Below are 25365 nucleotides of genomic sequence, written 5' to 3' on the forward strand. Positions count from 1 at the left end.
TGCAACGACAAAGTAAACAAGCACTGGCGAGTGCAACAGGAAAAAAGGCAAACAAGCACTGGTGAGTGCAAGAAGCACATGTCAGTAAGTGTCGGAGGAATGGGATTGCGTGACGCCTGACTCCAGCCCCATGAGTGTGCTGGGAGTGTGCTGGGAGTATCATTCCTGTGCCCTCGGGAGCCCCTCACTCTTGAATCTGGTGGGGGTATGGGCTTGCGGTGGAAAGAATGGCTAGAAGATTTCAAGGACTTCATGAAAGGGTCCCATGTAACCGATGTTGAACAGCAATTAATAGCCCTCAAGAATCTTGTAGGCAAAGAAGTTGGACAGATCATAAAAGAATTACCTGCTGAGTCCGCTGCTTCATACACCAACGTCTGTGAAGCACTCAACCGCAAGTTCTTGCACAAGAGGAATGCCGATTATGAGCGATATACATTTAACCTGGTATCACAAGAAACAGGTGAGCAAATGAGTGTGTTCATCACATCATGTCTGAGACGCTTAGCAAGATATTGTGACTTTGACAAGTTTTTCATGGAGGATGCCCTCCGATTGAGAATCATTGAAGGCTGTCTGTCGGAACCCTTGAGACGCAAACTGCTCAAGAAAAGCTACCCGCTAGATGATATTGAGGAAATGACAAGAGTCGATGATCAAGCCGACGAGCATGTAAAGAAGATGGAGGCTGGGAGAAGCGAGAAACATGAGCAGGCGTTCAGGATGCGGTCTCGACAAGTGCACAGACGGTCCCCACTGCAAGCACGCTCCTCCAGATCCAAAAAACAGTACCACCCTTCAAGTCGTCGGCGCAGAAGCACGAGTCGCACCAAGAAAAGATCAGAAAGACAACTAAAGTGTTACAGATGTGGCTATGATTTCCCACATGCAGACACATGCCCAGCACTAGGTCAGCAATGCCGGAAGTGTGGTCAAGACAAACATTTCGAAAGTATGTGTGCGACTTCTCACAAGGATGATCAACGAGAACGTACCCGGCAACTTCGTCCCTCAAGCAGCCGTCACCATGTCAGAGCAGTACAGGATAGGCGAGAGCGAGACTCATCCACTGGGTCGTCACAATCCAGCTGTCACTCCTGCTGAACATATCGATCTCGACGATCATCATCAAGGGAGTCAAGATCCCTATCACCCATATCACAGGACCGTGACGAATACATATGTTTTGTAGCGGATCCTGATCGTCTAAAGGAATATCCGCGGCTAGACATCAGAATTGGTTCCCACCATGCCAAGTTTGTGCTGGACAGGGGGGCGTCGCTAAATTATCTACCCGTAGCGGAATACCAAAGAATGAGGACACCTCCCAAATTGATCAATGCCCACGTGCGAGTATATACGTGGATGTCAAAGAAACCACTCCCCTGTCTTGGAAAGTTTGCGACCGATCTAACATATCAAGATCGCACCATCCAAGCCTACATCCACGTCATTGATGGGCCTGAGGTGGACTGCCTACTGAGCCTGCCCACCGCAGAACGACTAAAGCTGGTGGACATACTATTCAAAGTGAATGACAAACCAGACATTACTCAGAAGTTCCCTAAGCTTTTCCAAGGTCTCGGGAAGATGAGAAACTGACAAATTAGGCTCCACATCAAAGAACAAGTCACACCAGTGGCACAACACCACCGGAAGAGCCCCTTTCATCTACAAGAAGCCGTGGAGAAGGAACTCCAAGACTTACTTGAGGCTGACATCATAGAGAGAACTGATGGACCAACACCCCAGTTGTAGTGGTTCCAAAGAAAGGAGAGACAGACCGAGTCCGTCTATGTGTGGACATGAGAGCGCCTAACACCACGATAGAGAGGGAGAGGCACCCAGGCCACCACATCAGTGACATGATCACGTCACTCAATGGAGCCAAAATATTTTCAAAGTTGGACTTGAACAAAGGATACCACCAACTAGAGTTGCATGAGCGGTCCAGATTCATCACGACATTCTCAACACATTTAGGGCTATTCAGGTACAAAAGACTCAGTTTTGGGGTATCCTCAGCTGTGGAAATTTTTCAGGAAGCAATCAGGAGTTCAATCCACCATGTTCCCCATGTACTGAACTACAGTGATGACATCCTAGTATATGAAGCCACCACTCAAGAACATGACACCGCGCTAGATCAAGTCTGCTATACCCTAACGGAAGCCATCCTCACGCTCAATCAAGACAAGTGTGAATTTCATAAGCCGACACTAAAATTCTTTGGCCACGTTTTCTCTGGAAATGGCATGAAACTGGACCCTGACAAGGTAGCAGCGCTAAACGATACATGAGCCCAGGTGATGTTGGAGATGTGCGCTCGTTCCTGGGCATGGCCAGCTACTGCTCCAGGTACATACAAGACTACGCCACAATAAGTCACCCCCTGAGAACTCTCACCAAACAGGGGCAGTCATTTCAGTGGTCCACTCAATGTGAACGTGCTTTCAGAGATATCAAAGAAGCTGTGGAATCTGCTGAAAACATGGCTTACTTCAACCCAAAAAAGAAGACAGAAATAACCGTGGATGCCAGCCCTGTGAGGCTAGGGGCCATTCTAGCACAGTATGACAGAAATGAAGATCAACGTCACATCGTGGCATATGCCAGTAGGAGTCTCACAGACACGGAGAGGGCATACTCCCAGCCAGAAAAGGAGAGTTTAGCAGTTGTCTGGGCCTGTGAACACTTCCACATTTTTATCTTCAGAAAACATTTCACTTTGGTCACCGACCATCAAGCTCTGATCACAACTTTTGGAAACCCTAGAGCCAAAATGCCGCCACGAATAGAGAGATGGGGCCTCAGGCTACAAGAATACACGTACACCATTGTACACAAGCCAGGGAAAGCTGCAAACCCTGCTGACTACATGTCCAGACACCCCACCCGGACCAGCGAATCCAAACAGACGATTGCGGACGAATACATCCATTTCGTGGTAGATCAGGCCAGACCCTCTGCTGTTCCGCTGGAAGCCATCTGTGAGGCAACACAGTCAGACATCACCCTGCATGAAGTAAAATGCCGCATACAGACCAATATCTGGCGTCATCCTGAAACCAAGGGACAAGGCGATCAAGAGATGTCCGCGTTCAAACACGTCCATGAGGAACTATCAATAGCGACAAATGGTCTTATCCTAAGAGACACTAGAATTCTGATTCCAAAACAGCTAAGACAAGGGGTCATCATCAAAGCCCATGAAGGACACCCGGGCATAGTAGCCACGAAAAGAGCACTCCGAGAGCGGGTCTGGTTTCCAACACTGGATCTAATGGTGGAAACAACGATGAAGGACTGCCCACATTGTCAGCTAGTGAGCCGTCCAGATCCCCCTGCACCGCTGCAAATGTCTCCACTGCCAGATGGTGTCTGGCAAAACATTGCCATTGATTTCTTTGGGCCGTTCAAGTCGGGACAATATGTCCTGGTCATCATGGATGAATATTCCAGATTCCCCATTGCACAACTCTGCACGTCCACCAAAGCTTCTAGCGCCATACCAATTTTAGATGAGGTCTTCGCTGCGTGGGGCATTCCTCAAGTAGTAAAATCTGATAATGGGCCCCCATTCAACAGCCACAACTTCGCCGAGTTTGCTCAACACCTAAACACCGGAAAATCACACCACTCTGGCCGCAGGCAAATGGAATGGTTGAACGCTTCATGGCCACGGTCAAGAAAGCCATTCAGCAGGCGGAGCTCAGTTGAAAGAGCATCCAGACAGCGTTAAATGAAGTACTACGTGCCTATGGAAACTAAGCATGGGCGAATTTTGCGTATCTCGCGTTCGTGAATTTTGCGGATTTGCGAACTCGCAATCCGCAAAATCCGCGAATTCTCGCAAATTTGCGTTTTTTTTTTTTGTGTTTGCGCGGGTTTCTGCCAGTTCGCGAGGGTTTTGTACAATGTCGCAAATTGCGAACTTACCTGTCGGGTCGCAAGTTTCGCGAACTTGTTGTTTCTACGTGTCCAGCCTGTTTGGGACACTCTTCTTCATCACTGCCACTCTCTGTCACCACTGCCACTCTCTGACTACTCATGCCACCCTCTGGCCCACCCATGCCACCCTCTGTTTCATCACAGCACCCTCTGGTTGTCCAGTCAGTGTACATTATTGTGGCAACGCAAGCACACCTTCCCTGCCTCAAGTGACCTGAATTAATTTGGGGCTGATTAATGTGTCACAGAATATTTTTTTAGCTGGCACCTGCTTCCTTAGTGCTTCCTGATTAGTGATCTTTTGCACTTGCTAAATGCTTTCATTGTTGCAAAATTAGTTACAACACCTGCCCTGCCCCAACTGACAATAATGAATTAGGGGCTGATTAATGGATTTGAACTTCCAGCCTGGCTCCTGCTTGTCTCCCTTAGCTGTAATTCAGGACCTTTGTGGCATATGTGTAACTATTCTGAGGTTCAGAGCAGGGTCACATAATAGTTGCAACTGGCAACTGAACTCTGGAGGGGCCCCTCAGGAAGCACTACAGGAAATGGCTACTAATGATGAGCCTGAACTTTTGAACCTGGTAAGTAGTTTCAGTTTTGCTAAGATCGTATTTCTGCAATTTTGCACTTATTCGCGGGGCGCGAAGTTGTACTGGGAAGCCGCGAACTCACGCGAACAGTGCGAGCAAAATCCGCTCGCGGATTTGCGGATTTTGCGGGAGATTCGCGAATCTCGCGGATTGCGAATTTACCGAAAATCCGCAAAATCCGCGAGCGAAACGGATTTTCCGCCCATGCTTAATGGAAACATACCCCACTCCACCACAGGCAAATGCCCGGCCACCCTGATGCTGGGCCGATCAGTGCGGACCAGACTGCCCAAGATGAATGTCCCGGTGAGCGAACAATATCCGGATTCTGACCATGAGGAAATTGCGGCCATGGACAAACTGAAGAAAGAAAAAATGAAAGGATATGCTGATGAACGTCGACATGCCTCTCACACTGAAATTCGGGAAGGAGACTGGGTGTTGGCGCGGCAAAAACAGCACAGAAAGACCGACTGCAAATACCATGAGAGTCGATTGAAAGTTGTGAAACAGAATGGAACTATGATCACCGCGGAAATAGACGGCAGTCGAGTCACCAGGAATGTGACACACTTTAAGAAGTGCAGCCCTAGCGTAAAAGAACTATTGACTGAACCACTAGTTGAGAACAATGAATGTGAGACACCGCTCAGCAGCAGCCAGGCATTGATGGGGACTCCTGAGGAACATGACCGAGATATGACTGATCCTCAGTCGCGCCCCAGACAGACCATTAGAAAACCGTCTCGCCTCATTGAAGAACTCTAAGTGGCAAATCTTCAGCGATGTGAAAGCAGAGGGTATTGATATATTGCCGTGTTTTGTTATATTTACAGAGGGGGAGATGTAATGATGGGCGCGCACGCAAAGGGCACTAGGACCCTGCCAGATGGAGACCGAGGGCGGGCGGATAGGGAGGAGCCAGGGACCGGGGGCGGCAGTTAGCCAATGTACTACGATGATGAAAGACGTGCAATAAAGGAGCTCCCACCGAACACCCTCTGCCCGTGTATCTGTGAGAGCAAGGATACTACAGAAACTTAGGCCTAGTAGTATTGCATGTTATTGGGGGGCTGCTTGGGGGTGTTCTAGATCTTTGGGGGTGGGTTAAGGGGTCTGGGAGCACTGCTGGGAAGGTCTCATTTTGATTGCAAGTGGTTTGAAGAAAATCCATGATGGAAAAGGGGGGTTTGGGCCTAATTTCAGAGAGCGTTTTGGCACGATTTGAACTTAGGCCTAGTAGTATTGCATGTTTTTGGGGGGCTGCTTGGGGGGGTTCTAGATCTTTGGGGGTGGGTTGAGGGGTCTGGGAGCACTGCTGGGAAGGTCTAATTTTGATTGCAAGTGGTTTGAAGAAAATCCATGGTGGAAAAGGGGGGTTTGGGCCTAGTTGCAGAGAGCGTTTTGGCACGATTGAAACTAAGGCCTAGCAGTATTGCATGTTTTTGGAGGGCTGCTTGGGGGGGTTCTAGATCTTTGGGGGTGTGAAAGCAAAGGGTATTGATATATTGCCGTGTTTTGTTATATTTACAGAGGGGGAGATGTAATGATGGGCGCGCGCGCAAAGGGCACTAGGACCCTGCCAGAGGGAGACCGAGGGCGGGCGGATAGGGAGGAGCCAGGGACCGGGGACGGCAGTTAGCCGATGTACTACGATGATGAAAGACATGCAATAAAGGAGCTCCCACCGAACACCCTCTGCCCGTGTATCTGTGAGAGCAAGGACACTACAGAAACTTAGGCCTAGTAGTATTACATGTTATTGGGGGGCTTCTTGGGGGTGTTCTAGATCTTTGGGTGTGGGTTGAGGGGTCTGGGATCACTGCTGGGAAGGTCTAATTTTGATTGCAAGTGGTTTGAAGAAAATCCATGGTGGAAAAGGGGGGTTTGGGCCTAGTTGCAGAGAGCGTTTTGGCACGATTGGAACTTAGGACTAGTAGTATTGCATGTTTTTGGGGGGTTCTAGATCTTTGGGGGTGGGTTGAGGGGTCTGGGTGCACTGCTGGGAAGGTCTAATTTTGATTGCAAGTGGTTTGAAGAAAATCCATGGTGGAAACGTTTTTTTTAGCAGTATTGCATGTTTTTGGGGGGCTGTTTGGGGGTGTTCTAGATTTTTGGAGGTGGGTTGAGGAGTCTGGGAGCACTGCTGGGAAGTTCTAATTTTGATTGCAAGTGGTTTGAAGACAATCCATGGTGGAAAAGGGGGGTTTGGGCCTAGTTGCAGAGAGCGTTTTGGCACGATTGAAACTTAGGCCTAGCAGTATTGTATGTTTTTGGGGGGCTGCTTAGGGGGGTTCTAGATCTTTGGGGGTGGGTTGAGGGGACTGGGAGCACTGCTGGGAAGGTCACATTTTGATTGCAAGTGGTTTGAAGAAAATCCATGATGGAAAAGGGGGGTTTGGGCCTAGTTGCAGAGAGCGTTTTGGCACGATTGAAACTTAGGCCTAGCAGTATTGCATGTTTTTGGGGAGCTGCTTGGGGGGTTCTAGATCTTTGGGGTGGGTTGAGGGGTCTGGGAGCACTGCTAGGAAGATCTAATTTTGATTGCAAGTGGTTTGAAGAAAATCCATGGTGGAAAAGGGGGCTTTGGGCCTAGTTGCAGAGAGCGTTTTGGCACGATTGAAACTTAGGCCTAGTTGTATTGCATGTTTTTGGGAGGCTGCTTGGGGGTGTTCTAGATTTTTGGGGCTGGGTTGAGGGGTCTGGGAGCACTGCTGGGAAGGTCTAAGTTTGATTGCAAGTGATTTGAAGAAAATCCATGGTGGAAAAGGGGGGTTTGGGCCTAGTTGCATAGAGCGTTTTGGCACGATTGAAACTTAGGCCTAGTAGTATTGCATGTTTTGGGGGGGCTGCTTGGGGGGGTTATAGATCTTTGGGGTGGGTTGAGGGGTCTGGGAGCACTGCTGGGAAGGTCTAATTTTGATTGCAAGTGGTTTGAGGAAAATCCATGGTGGAAAAGTTTTTTTTTGCAGTATTGCATGTTTATGGGGGGCTGTTTGGGGTGTCCTAGATTTTTTTGGGGTGTGTAGAGGGGTCTGGGAGCACTGCTGGGAAGGTCTAATTTAGATTGCAAGTGGTTTGAAGAAAATCCATGGTGGAAAAGGGGGGTTTGGGCCTAGTTGCAGAGAGCGTTTTGGCACGATTGAAACTTAGGCCTAGCAGTATTGCATATATTTGGGGGGCTGCTTGGGGGGGTTCTAGATCTTTGGGGGTGGGTTGAGGGGTCTGGGAGCACTGCTGGGAAGGTCTAATTTTGATTGCAAGTGGTTTGAAGAAAATCCATGGTGGAAAAGGGGGGTTTGGGCTTAGTTGCAGAGAGCGTTTTGGCACGATTGAAACTTAGGCCTTGCAGTATTGCATGTTTTTGGGGGGCTGCTTGGGGAGGTTCTAGATCTTTGGGGGTGGGTTGAGGGGTCTGGGAGCACTGCTGGGAAGGTCTAATGTTGATTGCAAGTGCTTTGAAGAAAATCCATGGATGGAAAGGGGGCTTTGGGCCTAGTTGCAGAGAGCATTTTGGCAAGATCCTCAAAAATCACCCATAGTTACTAATTACTATCCTTGAAAAGGAGACTCAGAGTACGCACTTTCAAAATGATGATTATATGTAATACTGTCACCTCTGAAACTGAAAGTGTTATTTTTGCACTACACAGCGTACTTTATATTTTTTTCTCCGTGGTGTTTTAATATCACTTCCTGTTTTTCCATCAACAATTACAGGCCGGCTTTCACCCTGTGCCATGGAACAAATGATTAACTCAGGCTTACCATTAGTGATCCGCAATTCCACATCAGGCAGGCAGTGGACAGTGTGTCTGGTCACCAAGATTGATCGACAGAGCGTCAGATGGAATGGAGGAGTACCGCGAATAAGAGGAATGGCTGGATGCATGCAACTTCACAAATTCAACAGGACATTTACAACATACAGTTACAGTAGTCTCTTAACTTCTCCTTATCTTTTAAATGTTATTGTTGTGAACTTGAACATCTACGAGTGTGACTCTGTGCGTTTGTTTGCTCTCTGCTTCAAATTCATACCTCCAGCTATTTGATAAGTTTCTTTGCTATTTCTAAAACTAATTTAATGTACTAATAAGTGTTTATTCTCTCTGAGGGCAGAGAGGCAAGTGAAATTGCATAATTATAATTAGTACTGCAGCCCTGTACTGCCAAATTGTTTCTTCATAGTTACTAGTAAGTTGTAGTAAGTACTACTTTTCAGTAACCTAACCATCCATTTAGCAAATAACTTCATGCAGGCAGTAGTGCACTTCCTTTATGTCCCTTAAAAGATTTATGGATATCTTCGAATCCAAAGATTTGTTTTTCTTCATTTATTGTTTGTCCATGTTCCTCTCTCCACAAAACTTTCCCAAAACCCCCCATTCCCATCCAATTTTCAAACCCTAACCCTCTTCCCCCGGGCTGTGTGGTTTTTCATTGAGGTGTGACTAAATGACAACTATAACTTACACACACTTGCTGGGGAGGATAAGGTCAAAGCAACAGAAAAACCATTCTAATCAGAATTTCATGTGCGCCATCGTGGATTGATCATCAACAACATCCTTCTCCTACACGTGACGAATCGAATGCTTAATGTTTACGTTGCTTTGTCCTTTGCCTTAATACTATTTCTTATAGGAAAAAAGAAAGGTAGTGGTGTTACCCTATGGGGATTATTCTCACAATCACAACAAGAGTAGATAGATTATTAGTTACAGGACCAAAATTTAGGACTAATATAATATTATTAGTGGAGTGCAACAAGAACCCACGTCACTCACTACCAAGGGTGACTAAATGTTGAGTATCCAAACTCAACATATACACATTAGAAAAACTGGGTCAGGTGTGCACCATCCTAGGTTGCAGTAATAGGGCAATGTTATATTAATTACACTAGTATTGAACATACACCATACAGTCCAGTCTAAAGTAGAGTTACAACAAGTTGCTTAAGACAGGAAAATCAAATCAGTGTCCTTAAAGTTTGGAAATCTTCGTTCCGTTTATTCATAAATTCATCACAAAGGAAACAGCCGACACGTGTTTCGTAAGTACTAGAAAAAGTACCACAACATCCGGCAAATATCAACCCGGATGAACTAAAGTCAGTCAACGGCGACAACAAATGACAGTTGAATAAAGTATTATCTAAATAAATAATGTAAGGCATCCAAAGGTTTCAAGATGTCAGGAGTAATAAGACGATCAAAGTAAGTTGCTAAAACTCCGGGATAGCTCCATGTTATACGATCAATATCATGGAACTCACGTGAAGGAGATCGGGTCCGGCAGAGAGCACAGGTTTTAACTGTACTCTCTGCCGGACCCGACTGTCGACTGTCATTTGTTGTTGCCTTTGACTGAAGAGGTTCTACACTCCTGAGGCGGAAGCCGGGAGCATGCTGATATTTTTAACATTTGTTGTGTATTGAAAAGCTGTTTTTACCTGTTCTGCACTCCTCTCAGGGCTTACTCCCGCCCTTTCTCACTTTAAACTTCGCCGTGCAGAAGATCTAAACGCTGCCACGGCGCTAAGTTTCCCTCCGCTATTCTCCTTCATCAGGCCAAGGCCAGGGCCACGGCCCTGAGGCCACGCCCCCTGCCGAAACCTGCTACTTAAGGCGCGCTGATGCTCTAGCCCGCAGTAAGAGGTTCTACACTCTTGAAGCGGAAGCCGGGAGCACGCTGATATTTTTAACATTTGTTGGGTATTGAAAAGCTATTTTTACCTGTTCTGCACTCCTCTCAGGGCTTACTACCGCCCTTTCTCACTTTAAACTTCGCCGCGCAGAAGATCTAAACGCTGCCACGGCGCTAAGTTTCCCTCCGCTATTCTCCTTCATCAGGCCAAGGCCAGGGCCACGGCCCTGAGGCCACGCCCCCTGCCGAAACCTGCTACTTAAGGCGCGCTGACGCTCTAGCCCGCAGTAAGAGGTTCTACACTCCTGAGGCGGAAGCCGGGAGCACGCTGATATTTTTAACATTTGTTGGGTATTGAAAAGCTATTTTTAACTGTTCTGCACTCCTCTCAGGGCTTACTCCCGCCCTTTCTCACTTTAAACTTCGCCGCGCAGCCGATCTAAACGCTGCCACGGCACTAAGTTTCCCGCCGCCATTCTCCTCCATCAGGCCAAGGCCACGCCCACGGCCCTGAGGCCTTGCCCCCTGCTGAAACCTGCTACTTAAGGCGAGCTGATGCTCTAGCCCGCAGTAAGAGGTTCTACACTCCTGAGGCGGAAGCCGGGAGCACGCTGATATTTTTTACATTTGTTGGGTATTGAAAAGATATTTTTACCTGTTCTGCACTCCTCTCAGGGCTTACTCCCGCCCTTTCTCACTTTAAACTTCGCCGCGCAGCTGATCTAAACGCTGCCACGGCACTAAGTTTCCCGCCGCCATTCTCCTCCATCAGGCCAAGGCCACGCCCACGGCCCTGAGGCCACGCCCCCTGCTGAAACCTGCTACTTAAGGCGCGCTGACGCTCTAGCCCGCAGTAAGAGGTTCTACACTCCTGAGGCAGAAGCCGGGAGCACGCTGATATTTTTAACATTTGTTGGGAATTGAAAAGCTGTTTTTACCTGTTCTGCACTCCTCTCAGGGCTTACTCCCGCCCTTTCTTACTTTAAACTTCGCCGCGCAGCTAATCTAAATGCTGCCACGGCACTAAGTTTCCGGCCGCCATTCTCCTCCATCAGGCCAAGGCCACGCCCACGGACCTGAGGCCACGCCCCCTGCCGAAACCTGCTACTTAAGGCGCGCTGACGCTCTAGCCCGCAGTAAGATGTTCTACACTCCTGAGGCGGAAGCCGGGAGCACGCTGATATTTTTAACATTTGTTGGGTGTTGAAAAGCTGTTTTTACCTGTTCTGCACTCCTCTCAGGGCTTACTCCTGCCCTTTCTCACTTTAGACTTCGCCGCGCAGCCGATCTAAACGCTGCCACGGCACTAAGTTTCCCGCCGCAATTCTCCTCCATCAGGCCAAGGCCACGCCCACGGCCCTGAAGCCACGCCCCCTGCCGAAACCTGCTACTTAAGGCGCGCTGACGCTCTAGCCTGCAGTAAGAGGTTCTACACTCCTGAGGCGGAAGCCGGGAGCACGCTGATATTTTTAACATTTGTTGGGTATTGAAAAGCTGTTTTTTCCTGTTCTGCACTCCTCTCAGGGCTTACTCCCGCCCTTTCTCACTTTAAACTTCGCCGCGCAGCCGATCTAAACGCTGCCACGGCGCTAAGTTTCCCTCCGCTATTCTCCTTCATCAGGCCAAGGCCAGGGCCACGGCCCTGAGGCCACGCCTCCTGCCGAAACCTGCTACTTAAGGCGCACTGACGCTCTAGCCCGCAGTAAGAGGTTCTACACTCCTGAGGCGGAAGCCGGGAGCATGCTGATATTTTTAACATTTGTTGGGTATTGAAAAGCTATTTTTACCTGTTCTGCACTCCTCTCAGGGCTTACTCCCGCCCTTTCTCACTTTAAACTTCGCCGTGTAGCCGATCTAAACGCTGCCACGGCACTAAGTTTCCCACCGCCCTTCTCCTCCATCATCCCAAGGCCACGCCCACAGCCCTGAGGCCATGCCCCCTGCTCTCATATATTAACAATGTGCCACCCCCGGACACGCTTTTGAAAAGGGGGTGGTGATGAACAGAGTGTCTGAGTTAAACAGACCACTCTTACCCAGTCCAAAGATCAGGGCTTGATCCATCACCGTTATTTATCTCACTGCCCCATCCCAGCTCAGAACCTGGCTATATGCAAATCAGTCTGTCCCTGGCCCAGTGCATCATGGGAACAGGGCAGACTAAACTACCAAGCCAATTCTTCACCAGAAAGGAGACAAGCTACCGGGGACCGGTTTCTGGCATTTCAGCCTTCTTCGGCCCGGCTTGCTTGAATCCTGATGGAGCAGTGAGAAAGGGACTCATGTCTGAGTATACCCTGCCACACCTATAGTGGCCAAAAACGATTTAGAAAAGGGGGTGGTGATGAACAGAGTGTCTGAGTTAAACAGACCACTCTTACCCAGTCCAAAGATCAGGGCTTGATCCATCACCGTTATTTATCTCACTGCCCCATCCCAGCTCAGAACCTGGCTATATGCAAATCAGTCTGTCCCTGGCCCAGTGCATCATGGGAACAGGGCAGACTAAACTACCAAGCCAATTCTTCACCAGAAAGGAGACAAGCTACCGGGGACCGGTTTCTGGCATTTCAGCCTTCTTCGGCCCGGCTTGCTTGAATCCTGATGGAGCAGTGAGAAAGGGACTCATGTCTGAGTATACCCTGCCACACCTATAGTGGCCAAAAACGATTTATTAAAGGGGGTGGTGATGAACAGAGTGTCTGAGTTAAACAGACCACTCTTACCCAGTCCAAAGATCAGGGCTTGATCCATCACCGTTATTTATCTCACTGCCCCATCCCAGCTCAGAACCTGGCTATATGCAAATCAGTCTGTCCCTGGCCCAGTGCATCATGGGAACAGGGCAGACTAAACTACCAAGCCAATTCTTCACCAGAAAGGAGACAAGCTACCGGGGACCGGTTTCTGGCATTTCAGCCTTCTTCGGCCCGGCTTGCTTGAATCCTGATGGAGCAGTGAGAAAGGGACTCATGTCTGAGTATACCCTGCCTGCGCGCCAAAGGTGCACCAAAGGCAAGCCCGTCTGCGCCCGTCCACGCCAGGCCACGCCAGGCCGGGCCCAGGGTCCAGCCAAGCCTATTTCATACTCGGCGGACTCCCTTAGGGACCTCCATCTCCTCAACCTTTCACCCTCTCCTTCCACCATCAGACGCATCTCCACGGCCGGTATCATCTTGGCTGGTCGGCCCCCCACCAGTCAGAGCACGCCCCCCATCAAACCTATTGAGAGCAATACTACCATCCGGCTCCTATATCTGAACACCCGCTCCCTGGTAAAACAGCATGCCGACATCTTCATCCTTCTATCCACCGAGAAACCTGACGTCCTCCTGCTCACTGAAACATGGTTGACTGAAGATTCTCTCCCTGACATCCTAGCAGCCCTCCCCTCAGATTATTACATCCTTTGTGCCGACCGGCCAGGTAATCGCTCTGGGGGTGGAGTAGCTGCCATAATATCCAAACGTTTCAATTTCATCTCCACCTCGTCTATCTCCCTCCTGGGAGTGGACAATCTTATCTTCAGCCTAAAAACGGACATTGGGGCATTAACTATCCTTCTCCTTTACCGACCCCCCCAACCCATGCCTTCCTTCGCGGCCACCCTGACCGATCAGCTGATTAACCTTCTTACCTCCAACCCCAGATTCGCCCTCTTCGGCGACCTTAATTATTGGTTCGACGACGCCAACGCCGGGCCACATGCCTTGGAGGTCTTCGAGGCTCTCATCAGCCTCCACCTGATTCAACATATCACCTCGCCTACTCATATTAAGAGCCACATTTTGGATCAAATCCCCAAAACCTATCTCTCTCCCCCCCCTCAGTTTCCCCTTGCACCTGGTCAGATCACCACTTAATAGATACTACCCTTACGCTCAGTGGCAAAATCTCCACCCCACTGATGGCTGGGAGCCTCTCTCGCAAATGGAGCTCTTACGACTCCAAAGGATTTCTTGCGACCCTCTCAGATACCCGGCCTGCCCTCGATCTGCGAACCAACATTGATAAAATAGAAAACGACATCGGCACCTGGCTGAAGTCAGCCAGTGACCAATTTGCCCCCTTAACCAAATTCCCCCCCGACCAGACAATATAACTCCCATAGATGGTTCACGGACGACCTCAAAAAACTCAAACTGAAGGTACGTCAGTTGGAAAGGGCATGGAGACGCAATTACTCCAAATCTGATAGATTGCAATACATCTCAGTCCGCAGAGACTACAAAATCGCAATCGCCTCAGCTAAATGAGTCAATTTCTCTAACGGAATCTCATCCTCGAATAACAAATCTAAAGAAATTTTTAAAGTTATGAATGAACTTACATCTGACGACAGAACCCTTCCAGGTCAAACCCCCACCCAAGAAACTTGCGACGCTCTCAACCTTTATTTCATTAAAAAAATTAATAAAATCAAAGCATCGATCACCACCTTCCCTCAGTCAACCCCCCTGACCCTTCCCTCAATAACCCATCCGTCTTCACCGAATTCCCCCCCTTAACCCGGCCTCCCTAGCACAGCTTGCGTCCCGGATAAAATCGGGCTCCCCGAATGATGGCTGCCCCCCCAGTCATTCGAAGCATTTGTCACTCTCTACCCGAATGCATCTTACCTCTACTAAACGGCTCGTTCAGCTCAGGTACTGTCCCCATCTCCTTCAAAGAGGCCATCCTAGTCCCGCTACTGAAGAAACCTGGCGCGGACTCAGCTGAACTATCCAACTACCGCCCCATATCGCTTTTGCCTTATCTCTCCAAACTACTCGAAGCGCATGCTACTGGATGCCTCTCCAACTTTATTGAGACCTCTTGCTATCTGGAGTCTAATCAGGCTGGCTTCAGGCCCTCCTTCTCCACTGAGGCTGTTATCCTAGCTGTTCTCGACACGCTGAGGAGGAACGCCGACTCGGGGACCCCCCAGGCCCTCGTACTCCTGACCTATCGGCCACGTTCGACGCGGTTGACCATAACATCTTGCTTCACCGTGTCGAACAGGCTGGCATTCAGGATTCCGCCCTCAGCTGGATTTGGTCCTTCTTGTCTGGTAGAACTCAAGCCGTCCGTCTGGGTCCCTACACAGCACCTACAACCCCCACCTCATGCGGAATTCCCCAGAGCTCCTCTCTGTCACCTTTATTGTTCAACCTATACCTCCGGCCCCTTCTCCACTCACTCCGTAACTAGGACATCACAGCTTATAACTATGCGGATGATCTGCAGATCATCTTTCCACTCAACTCCCCCAATGCGGTAGACAATTTCCATTCTGTCCTGCTTCATATCCAGGATTGGATGAACTCCAACCAACTGAAACTGAACCCTGAGAAAACCGAGCTTCTTCTCCAGGGTTCCAGTCCTTCCTTTTGGGGAACCCAGTTCTGGCCCACCGAACTGGGCCTTCCACCGACCCCTGCGAATTCTGTAAAGAGCCTCGGCTTGACCATCAACGCCGAACTCTCCCTCTGACCCCAAGTCAGCTCCGTGATCTCATTCTGCTCCTTCCAACTCCGGAAGATCCAGAAGGTCAGTCACTTGCTTCCCCACCTGCTTTGATTCAAGTAATCATTTCTCTTGTGCTCTCCCGCTTGGATTTCTCCAACTCTGTTTATCACGGACTTCCTAAATCACTTCTCCACCGCCTTCAGGTAGTCCAGAATCAGGCAGCCTGCCTCATTTTCAAATCTCCCAAATGGCAATCTGCTAAACCCCTTCTGCACAAATTGCACTGGCTGCCTATAGAACAGAGGGTGGCCTTCAAATTGGGCTGCCTCACGTTCAAGGCTCTCCACTGCACCAGCCCTGCCTTCCTCACCTCACTCATCAACCCCTACTGCCCAAATCGCAATCTACGCTCTGCTCATCTTCACTCACTTGTTGTACCCAAAACCAGAACAAACAAATTCGGCGGACGAAGGTTTGCTCTCTTGGCTCCGAAGTTCTGGAACTCTATCCCCTTGACCATTAAAACAAGCAGTTCCCTCCTCCATTTTAGGAGGCAGCTCAAAACCTTCCTCTTTCCACCATCCTGCTAAATCCCGCAAACCCCCAGCCTGTGTATCACCTCTGTTCTATAGCGCCAGGAAACCCATGGTGTCAGCGCGCTTTACAAATTTCATTTAATAATAATAATAGTTCATCCGGGTTGATATTTGCCGGATTTTCTCTACCATATTATCCGCCATCTTACTATTTCGCCATCACAAGCTAGGCGACGTCTCCATATTTGGTGTCAACACTGATGAGATTCTGTGACTTTGGAACACTTATATTTCGCTGCCACATTGGAATAGGACGTTGTATATTCTCTATATTTCATCCTGTTACACTTCAGAATCTTTATCAGCCTTGAGGAAGTTGTTTTACTTTTCTAGTACTTACGAAACACGTGTCGGCTGTTTCCATTGTGATGAATTTATGAATAAATGGAACAAAGATTTCTAAACTTTAAGGACACTGATTTGATTTTCCTGTCTTAAACAACTTGCTGTAACTCTACTTTAGACTGGACTGTATGGTGTATGTTCAATACTAGTGTGATTATTATATCATTGCCCTATTACTGCAACCTAAGATGGTGCACGCCTGACCCAGTTTTTCTACTATTTCTTATAGTAGCCATACTCCACACAACTAGTACTTAGTTATCTTTTGAATACTTTAGCCCTGCTTAGGCTACATTTTATGGCACTGTTCTCTACCGTACTATCTATCGTACTGTTTCTAATGCTCCGCGCAGGCCACTCAATGTTTCATTTCCTTTTTAGGTCTTGGCTAAGCGCGCGGAAGTGCGCGTTCTCGCCAAGAACTTATTGTCGGCGGGTGTGCTTCCCAGGAGACACACACTCCTGGCCGCGCGCATCTCTTGGAGGCGATTTCAAACGCGCACGCGAACGCGCTCGCTGTGGGCAGCTGCTGTCGCGCATTCACACACACACACGCACACGAGCGCCCATGCACGCACGCTCATACAGACACCCCCCCACACATACACACACACGAGTGCTTCCCCCCCGTTGCACACAGACACACACACAAGTTTACCAAGACCCCCCCAGCCCTTTCTAACTTACCGGGCCAATCTCAGGGGACTCCGCCGCTGCGGCTCTTGCCAGCTCATTTCACGGGGCTCCCTCTTGGTCAAGGGAGCCCCGCAACACTTGCATAACCATCTGCTGGCGGCCCCGGGGCTCTCCACCGCTCACAGGAGCCCCGGTCCGCGATACGCATTTAGTACGCCTGCCTCCTTTTCCGGTCCGGACGCCGCCCCGCCCCCGTCACAGGCGATATTTCCTGACTTCCGGTGCGTGCGCCAATGGAGACACAACACTGCAGAAAGGTGTGTTTTAAAGGAAGTTCATGAAAAAATATTATAATCCTAAACGATTATCATTGTGTAAATTAATACTTCAGCTGTCTAGTTAAAGCAAATGACATAAGTGGAAAGTAGTTACTGAAAGCAAAAGCTCAAATGCAATCGAGTGAAGCAATTAAATAAAGAAGTACATGCTCCACTCAAACATTAATACTAGCTTTAAACATTTCCAGTGGAAACAAGCATTGGAACAGTTAATAGGTCTCACTGGTGGAACCGATTGGCTATGGTTATGGTTTTTAGCTATGCTGAACAAGAGTTTGCCAGTGCCCTGAAGAGACCGGCACTTTCAAACTCCGGTCTCCCACCAACATCACAACAAAAACTTTTTCATCCATTGGGGTAAGATGGATAAAAGAAATGGTGCAAGACTTAGAGGCGTAATAATATTTTTAAGGTATGTAAGTATCAGGAGGGTTCCCTGGCTTCAATTGCTCATTGTAGAGGTAAACGCTATATGGCAGTCAAAGGTTTAAGCAAGACTATTTAATGAAGGCGTTCATGTTTTGAATTTCAAAGTACAAGTATTATTTTTTCACTACAGGGCAACATCTCTAAAATGCCTCCCAAGGGAGACAGACAGGTGCACGAGCCACTTAGGGTATGTGGACGCGCTTTGCAGAGTGTGAGTGCAGAGTGCAGAGTTGTGAGTGCAGAGTGAGTGTGCAGAGTGCAGAGTAGTGAGTGCAGGGTAGTGAGTGCAAAGTGAGTGTTTAGAGTGCAGAGTAGTGAGTGCAGAGTAGTGAGTAGTGAGTGCAGAGTAGTGAGTAGTGAGTGCAGAGTAGTGAGTAGTGAGTGCAGAGTAGTGAGTGCAGAGTAGTGAGTAGTGAGTAGTGAGTGCAGAGTAGTGAGTAGTGAGTAGTGAGTGCAGAGTAGTGAGTGCAGAGTAGTGAGTAGTGAGTGCAGAGTAGTGAGTGCAGAGTAGTGAGTAGTGAGTGCAGAGTAGTGAGTGCAGAGTAGTGAGTAGTGAGTGCAGAGTAGTGAGTAGTGAGTGCAGAGTAGTGAGTGCAGAGTAGTGAGTAGTGAGTGCAGAGTAGTGAGTGCAGAGTAGTGAGTGCAGAGTAGTGAGTGCAGAGTAGTGAGTAGTGAGTGCAGAGTAGTGAGTAGTGAGTGCAGAGTAGTGAGTGCATTGTAGTGAGTGCAGAGTAGTGAGTGCAGAGTAGTGAGTAGTGAGTGCAGAGTAGTGAGTAGTGAGTGCAGAGTAGTGAGTGCAGAGTAGTGAGTGCAGAGTAGTGAGTGCAGAGTAGTGAGTAGTGAGTGCAGAGTAGTGAGTGCAGAGTAGTGAGTGCAGAGTAGTGAGTGCAGAGTAGTAAGTGCAGAGTAGTGAGTGTAGAGTAGTGAGTAGTGAGTGCAGAGTAGGGAGTAGTGAGTGCAGAGTAGTGAGTAGTGAGTGCAGAGTAGTGAGTGCAGAGTAGTGAGTAGTGAGTGCAGAGTAGTGAGTAGTGAGTGCAGAGTAGTGAGTGCAGAGTAGTGAGTAGTGAGTGCAGAGTAGTGAGTGCAGAGTGAGTGTGCAGAATGCAGAATAGTGAGTGCAGAGTAGTGAGTGCAGAGTAGCGAGTGCAGAGCAGTGAGTGCAGAGCAGTGAGTGCAGGTGCAGAGTGGTGTGTGCTGTTGAGTGCAGAGTGCTGTGTATTGGCAATGTAAATGTCAATGCCATTTATTTATGATTTAAAGAAAAAAAAAGAAATGTCATGAGCAATGCCAATAGCTCTACCTTTAATGATGCCGAGACCATTGCATTGCAAATGCTTGTTTTTCATATGCTTCTACTGCCAGAGTGTACCGCTACTTCTACCAGCACAACAATGATATTTCAACAATCCAGGATTCAAGTCAACACCCAACCTTAATCGCCATTTGCCATGCAGCCAGCCCTGTGCCTAGCCCTATTCTCAAACACGAATCACAGGTAAGATAAGCATTTTGGGGAGGTAGAATAATGGGCTAGGACTCGGAGGGGAGGAGAGACTGACAGTAGTACTAGTAAAGTACTAGTAGGGCAATTGAATTCACTAAATCTGTTAGTGGCACTTATGTACATGTTTGGACGTTTAGATAATTCATGCTGGTAAGAAGCAAAGCAAACATACAGTAACCCCTGCCCACCACCACACAAAATAATATGAACGCGTATACTATGTTTAAGTATGTAAAATAAATGAATATAATCCCCCTAACAAAAATAAACTAACCCAACTCACCCCCCTCCCAAAACCCAACCAATGTCCAAATGTCCTTCTTCAAGTCCCTTTCCCCAACGCCCAATTCCCACCCCCCCCCAACAGTCTTTAAAAAAGGGGCAAGAGAAAGTCACTTCCTCCGGCGGTGTCCTCCTGTGGACAGGTCCCGCACCTCTTTGCGGAGGTCCCGGAGCTGGCGCTGTTGCTTCTCTGCTAATCGCTCCAGGTAGTCCACTCGCTTTCGGAGGCGGCGCAGACGTGCCATCCAGACTCTGGGGGGGGGCAGCTGTTGTTTTTGCTGTTGTGCGGCGGCGGCGGGAGGCTGTCGGGCCACGGCACCGTTTCGCTGGAGGCGGCTGGCTGGTGGACCCGGGGGCACTGGAGGAGGATGCAGTAGTTGCCGTCTCCTCCTGCTCCCGAGCCCACAGCCACCGATATTCGGCGCAAATGGCCTCCAGCTTACATGCCCTGGCCCGGACAGCCATCTCCTTGCGGGTGAGCTTTTTTGGAGCATCTATATGAAGAAAGAAAGAACAATACTGTAGTCAATAGTCTTTAACATTAAGTCAAAATAATTCAACAGAAAGTTGTCTCACAGTAACACTAGCAACTTGCAATCACAGTATAACATTTTGGCATGTATCTTTCCACAGTCTTTGTAGGCCTGTAACATTAGTGGGAGTTTCAGGAATTCTACTAACAGCACTATGGACTTACTATTACATAGTCAGAGAGTCAGAGACTACACCAGTCTTCTTTCTTTTTTCTCATGTTTTGCAAAAGAAATTACTTGTTTGTGAACTTGTGGTAGCCGGAATAATGACAGCTCACTCAGCTTGCACCCAAGAAAAACAGACACAAGCCATGATGACGCAGACTCGCATTACTTTAAGCAGTACATGCAGGTGGGGATAGGAAGCTCTTACTTTTCTAAAGGGGTGGCGCTGGCCATACTCGGTTACATCAAGGGCTACTGTTCAATGTAATTTATATTTCACACTGCCCCCCCCCCCCCGGGCCTATACTACTAAAAAAGGAAAATGAAGATTATTCATTTCTGATCATATATCCTGCCGATCACATGATCTTTGCTTATATGATGGATGACTTTAGGTGCTTTGTTTTGATAGATTGAGTGAACAACAGCAATAGTCCACCCATGACACAGCTGAAAGAAAATTATTAACATAGGGAGTGAGTGTGGTACCCATAATTGCCGGAGGAAGGGACTCCCTCCGTCTTGAAAAATCTAACTGCAAAAAACTGGAACGGATTTGGCGTTCTAAGTATAACCCTGAGCATAAAGCAAAATATAGGTCCGCTCTTAAAATTTACCATGAGGCATGTGACACCGCTAGAGCTAACTTTGCCAACAGCACCATACTGACAGCTCAAAACAGACCCAAGGCCCTGTTTAAAATAGTCAAGGAGCTCTCAGGTGCCTCCTCTGTTCCTAAGGATCCCTGTCTAGACACTGATCAGTGTAACGCCCTAGCCAATTTCTTCCTTGAAAAAATTGACAAAATCTATGCCATTTTTAATTCTACTCCAGCCGCCCCAACTTACGCTGCTCAAAATCCTTGTAACTCTCCCCCAGTTACTACTCCCTGCTCTCTGCTTCAGCCACACGAGATTACCACCACCCCACTTCATGCGTGGGATCCTATCTCCCCCACGCTTTAAAAAAAATATCTTCAGGACATCAAATCTGGCTCCCCCCTCGACCCTCTGCCCCCTCAAGTTTTGAGTTCCCTTGACCCAGCCCTACTCCACATTATTTTGGATGTCCTAAACGCTTCCCTAACAGAAGCGACTGTCCCAAATGAATGGAAGCACGCAATGGTGGTACCATTACTAAAAAAGCCAAACGCAGACCCCAATAATCCCTCCAATTTTCGCCCTATTTCTTTGCTTCCCTGCTTCTCCAAGATTTTGGAGAAACATGATAATTGTTTGCTTAACTCCTTTGTCGAATCCACGAATTTTCTTCATGGTTCGCAATCCGGGTTCAGGGCTGGCTTTTCCACGGAAACAACTCTCCTTGGCATGTCAGAAACCATCAGACGTCAAGTGGATAATGGTGAGACGGTGGCACTCATCCTGCTTGACTTGAGTGCCGCTTTTGACACCGTCTCCCATTCCATCTTATTGTCCACCTTGGAGGCAGTTGGTGTCGGTGGTACCGCCCTGGCCTGGATCGCTAATTTTCTTTCTGACCGCACGTTTCAAGTTTTTTCTTCCACATCCGTGTCATCTATCCTCCCTTCTTCTCACGGTGTTCCCCAGGGATCTATCCTTAGTCCCCTTTTTTTTAACCTTTATGTGAGGCCTCTTGCTTTCCTAGCGGAGCAAGCTGGTCTCACAATTTATTCTTATGCTGATGACACTCAAGTCATCTACTCACTTTCCACTAATAAAAACCTCCCATTTTCCTCTCTCCAAATTGGGCTGAAACACATATCGGACTGGATGCTGAAGCACAAACTAAAATTAAACGGGGACAAAACTGAGCTGCTCCTGTTTGGCCCAGACACCTCCCTCTGGGGCCCACATCATTGGCCTCCGGAGATGGGTCCTCTACCCATTCCATCAGTGTCTGCTCGCAATCTTGGTGTGATCTTTGACAACCAACTCACTTTCAAACAACACGCTGTGAAAGTCTCAGCCACCTGTACTACCATCATCAGGTGGCTGAGAAAGATCACCTGGATGCTGCCTGCGGACACCTTGAGGACCGTAGTCCAGGCTCTTGTCATCTCCCACCTGGACTATGGGAACATCCTTCTCTTAGGCGCCGCCAAGGAGGTAACCAGGAAGTATCAGGTGGTACAGAATATGGCAGTCCGCCTGATCTGTCACCTTCCTGCCAGATCCTCGGTTACTCATCATATGCGGAACCTACACTGGTTGCGGATTGAAAGCAGAGTCAATTTCAAAGCACTTTGCTATATGCATAAAATCATGGCGGGTAAAGCCCCCGCTATCTCTCTGCTCTGGTGCAGCAATATATCCCCCCCCGTACACTTAGGTCCTCGACGCAGAATAAATTTAAAATTCCGCGCATCAACAGAGCCAAGATGGGAGGACGTTCGTTTTCCCTGTTGGCCCCATCCTTATGGAATCCTCTTCCTCAATCTTTGCGCACTGAAGTGTGCTTTCTGAAATTCCGGAAGGGAATAAAAACGTGGCTTTTCAACAAGTAATGTTTGATCTTACGTTCCTCCCTCCCTTTCATCATTCAGTTTGCCCTAGCGCCGGGAAACCTCCGGGTAGCTGCGCGCTCAATAAATGTAATTATAAATAAATAAATTATAAATAAATATAATGTCAACTATACAATACATACACAATATATGCTGTGCTTGCAAAGTAAACTAATGTACTGTTAGTCAAGGGAGTATTTAAATTTTCTGAACAATCACAACTTCTAGTATTTGGATTTCCTCAGCTTTGCTACTCTGACACGGACTGCTGTTCAAAGTAACACTGTTCACCCGCTGAGTTTACTCTACTACATATACCTCTGCTATCTATGAGGAAGAAGAAGATACCATCCAGGCTTCCAAAGTAAATGTCTATCATTCTTCTTAATGCCTCAACTTGTACCAAGTTTACTTTTTCTCAACAACCAACTAACACCCTTTTTATTTTATTTTGTAAACCATCGTCTTGACTTGCATTTGAGTTTGACCCAAATAATATATTGCAATGACCACCCCACATGCATTTTCTGATTCACCCACACAGGCAGTCATCTTTTCTTTCTCCTCCAACCATCCTTGCTTCAAGCAGCCATGCATCTGATTCCTTCCTATCAGTCACCTCTGCCTGCATTCAAAAACACGTACCATTCTTTACAGTCATAAATGTTACGACCCACTCGTCCTTCCTTTCACCCTTTTTTCCCTTTTCGTTCTTCACATCCCTCAAGATCATCTGATGTGACTTGCCTTCACGATAAAAGTTTCCGAGCTGAGTTGAAGTCAAATAGAGGGGGCCATTGCTTACCCGAGAACTACTGCCGCGAATGCTATTACTAAGTCAAGGTTGACTGTCTTCTCCGTGATTGGCAAAAATGCAGTTCTAAATTAGTAACTGTTCTTAACAGTACAGTGTACTCTTGTACTAGTGTGCTGTCTACTGTACAGTACATCATACACTCCTTTGCGAGCCTACTCTAAAATGTCAATAAGTAAGGAGTATAATAACTTACCACCGTCCGCCGCTGCTGAGCCATCCCCCTCAGCCCTTCCTGGTGGCACTTGTGGCGCCGCCGCATCCGCCCCTGGAGTGGAGCCCTCCGCGCTGCTGGCCCTGCCACTGTTGGTGGGAAGTGCCGCATCCGATGTTGTGACGCCTAGAAAAAACATGTCATATTTTTAGATGCCATACACCACCCCCTATTTCGTCTCGTAATGGAAGAGAAAATGTTAATACATAATATTTAAAAAATGTTATTATTGGGACTGAAGAAAAGTCACGGTTTTGGGAAGGGTGTTAACTTATATGCTTAGCCATATCATGCAACACTTTTTGGCACAACTGATGAATGCTTGCTTTTTAACGTGCAACATTTTTCTAATTACAGACAGAACCAACTACTCCTCATCACCACCAGGAGGACTTGAAGTTCCAACAAGGTGAGGGCTCCCGAGTCCCGCACAGTTACTTCTGACTGAGGTATGTGGAAAGTCGAACTGCACCTATCATCAACAATGTCCTATTTCTCTTGTCCATACTTCTATATGTGCAGAATAGTCCCTGAAACACTAGCTGTATGGTATGTGCTACTATCAAATCAAAAAGCCAACTACTAGCTTATTCTTTGTTGACATTGACATTTTGTTGTTGGAAATTGTCAAAGCACTAACATTAAGAAGACTGGAATACACAGCAAGGGCAACCCAGAGGACTGCACTTGGTGCCTCTAGAGCTATTGCTGGATCAGAGTTTTGTTTAACACTGTTTGCCGACTGGGGAAGCTTAGCTACCTACACAGACCGACTCATAATAATAGTAAATAGTAGTAGCACAGAGAGTGATGGTAGAGAGGCAGGATAAGAATGTAGAAACAGTCTACAAGAAGATCAAAAACTATTTTGTAAAAAAATAGAATTAGGAAACAGTTTGGAATGAATAGGAGCTCTAAAAGTTAGGGAAGTGTAATTATATTAAAAACAGAACAACTTACTGGGGCCAGCAGAAGAGCCTGCAGAGGACCGTTCCTGCCCACTTTCTTCCGCCGGAGTCTGGAGTGTAGTCTTCTTGCCCCTGGGAGGTGCTGAATGTGAACATGAAATAAACACAAACATGGATGATTGTTTTTTTGAAATATTTGATTTCTTTGACCACAATCTAAAATTATCTCGGGGAAACAAATTACCAACAATTGCACTACATGTATTGACCTATCTGATCTGGTCAACTAGGAGGATACTAGTACAGTATGGCTGGATTCGCAGACCGTCTACTTGGAAACTTATGTAAATCACTAACTAAACCAACAACAAAAAGGTTCTACTACGAACGCCAGCACTCAGCAGCACGCGACTTGACAGACACAGTCTGTCATCATGATTGCAGACCACTAAAAAATGTCCTACTACTA

Source organism: Lissotriton vulgaris, chromosome 11 (assembly GCF_964263255.1).
Source record: "Lissotriton vulgaris chromosome 11, aLisVul1.2, whole genome shotgun sequence".
In the NCBI taxonomy this organism is placed as follows: domain Eukaryota; kingdom Metazoa; phylum Chordata; class Amphibia; order Caudata; family Salamandridae; genus Lissotriton; species Lissotriton vulgaris.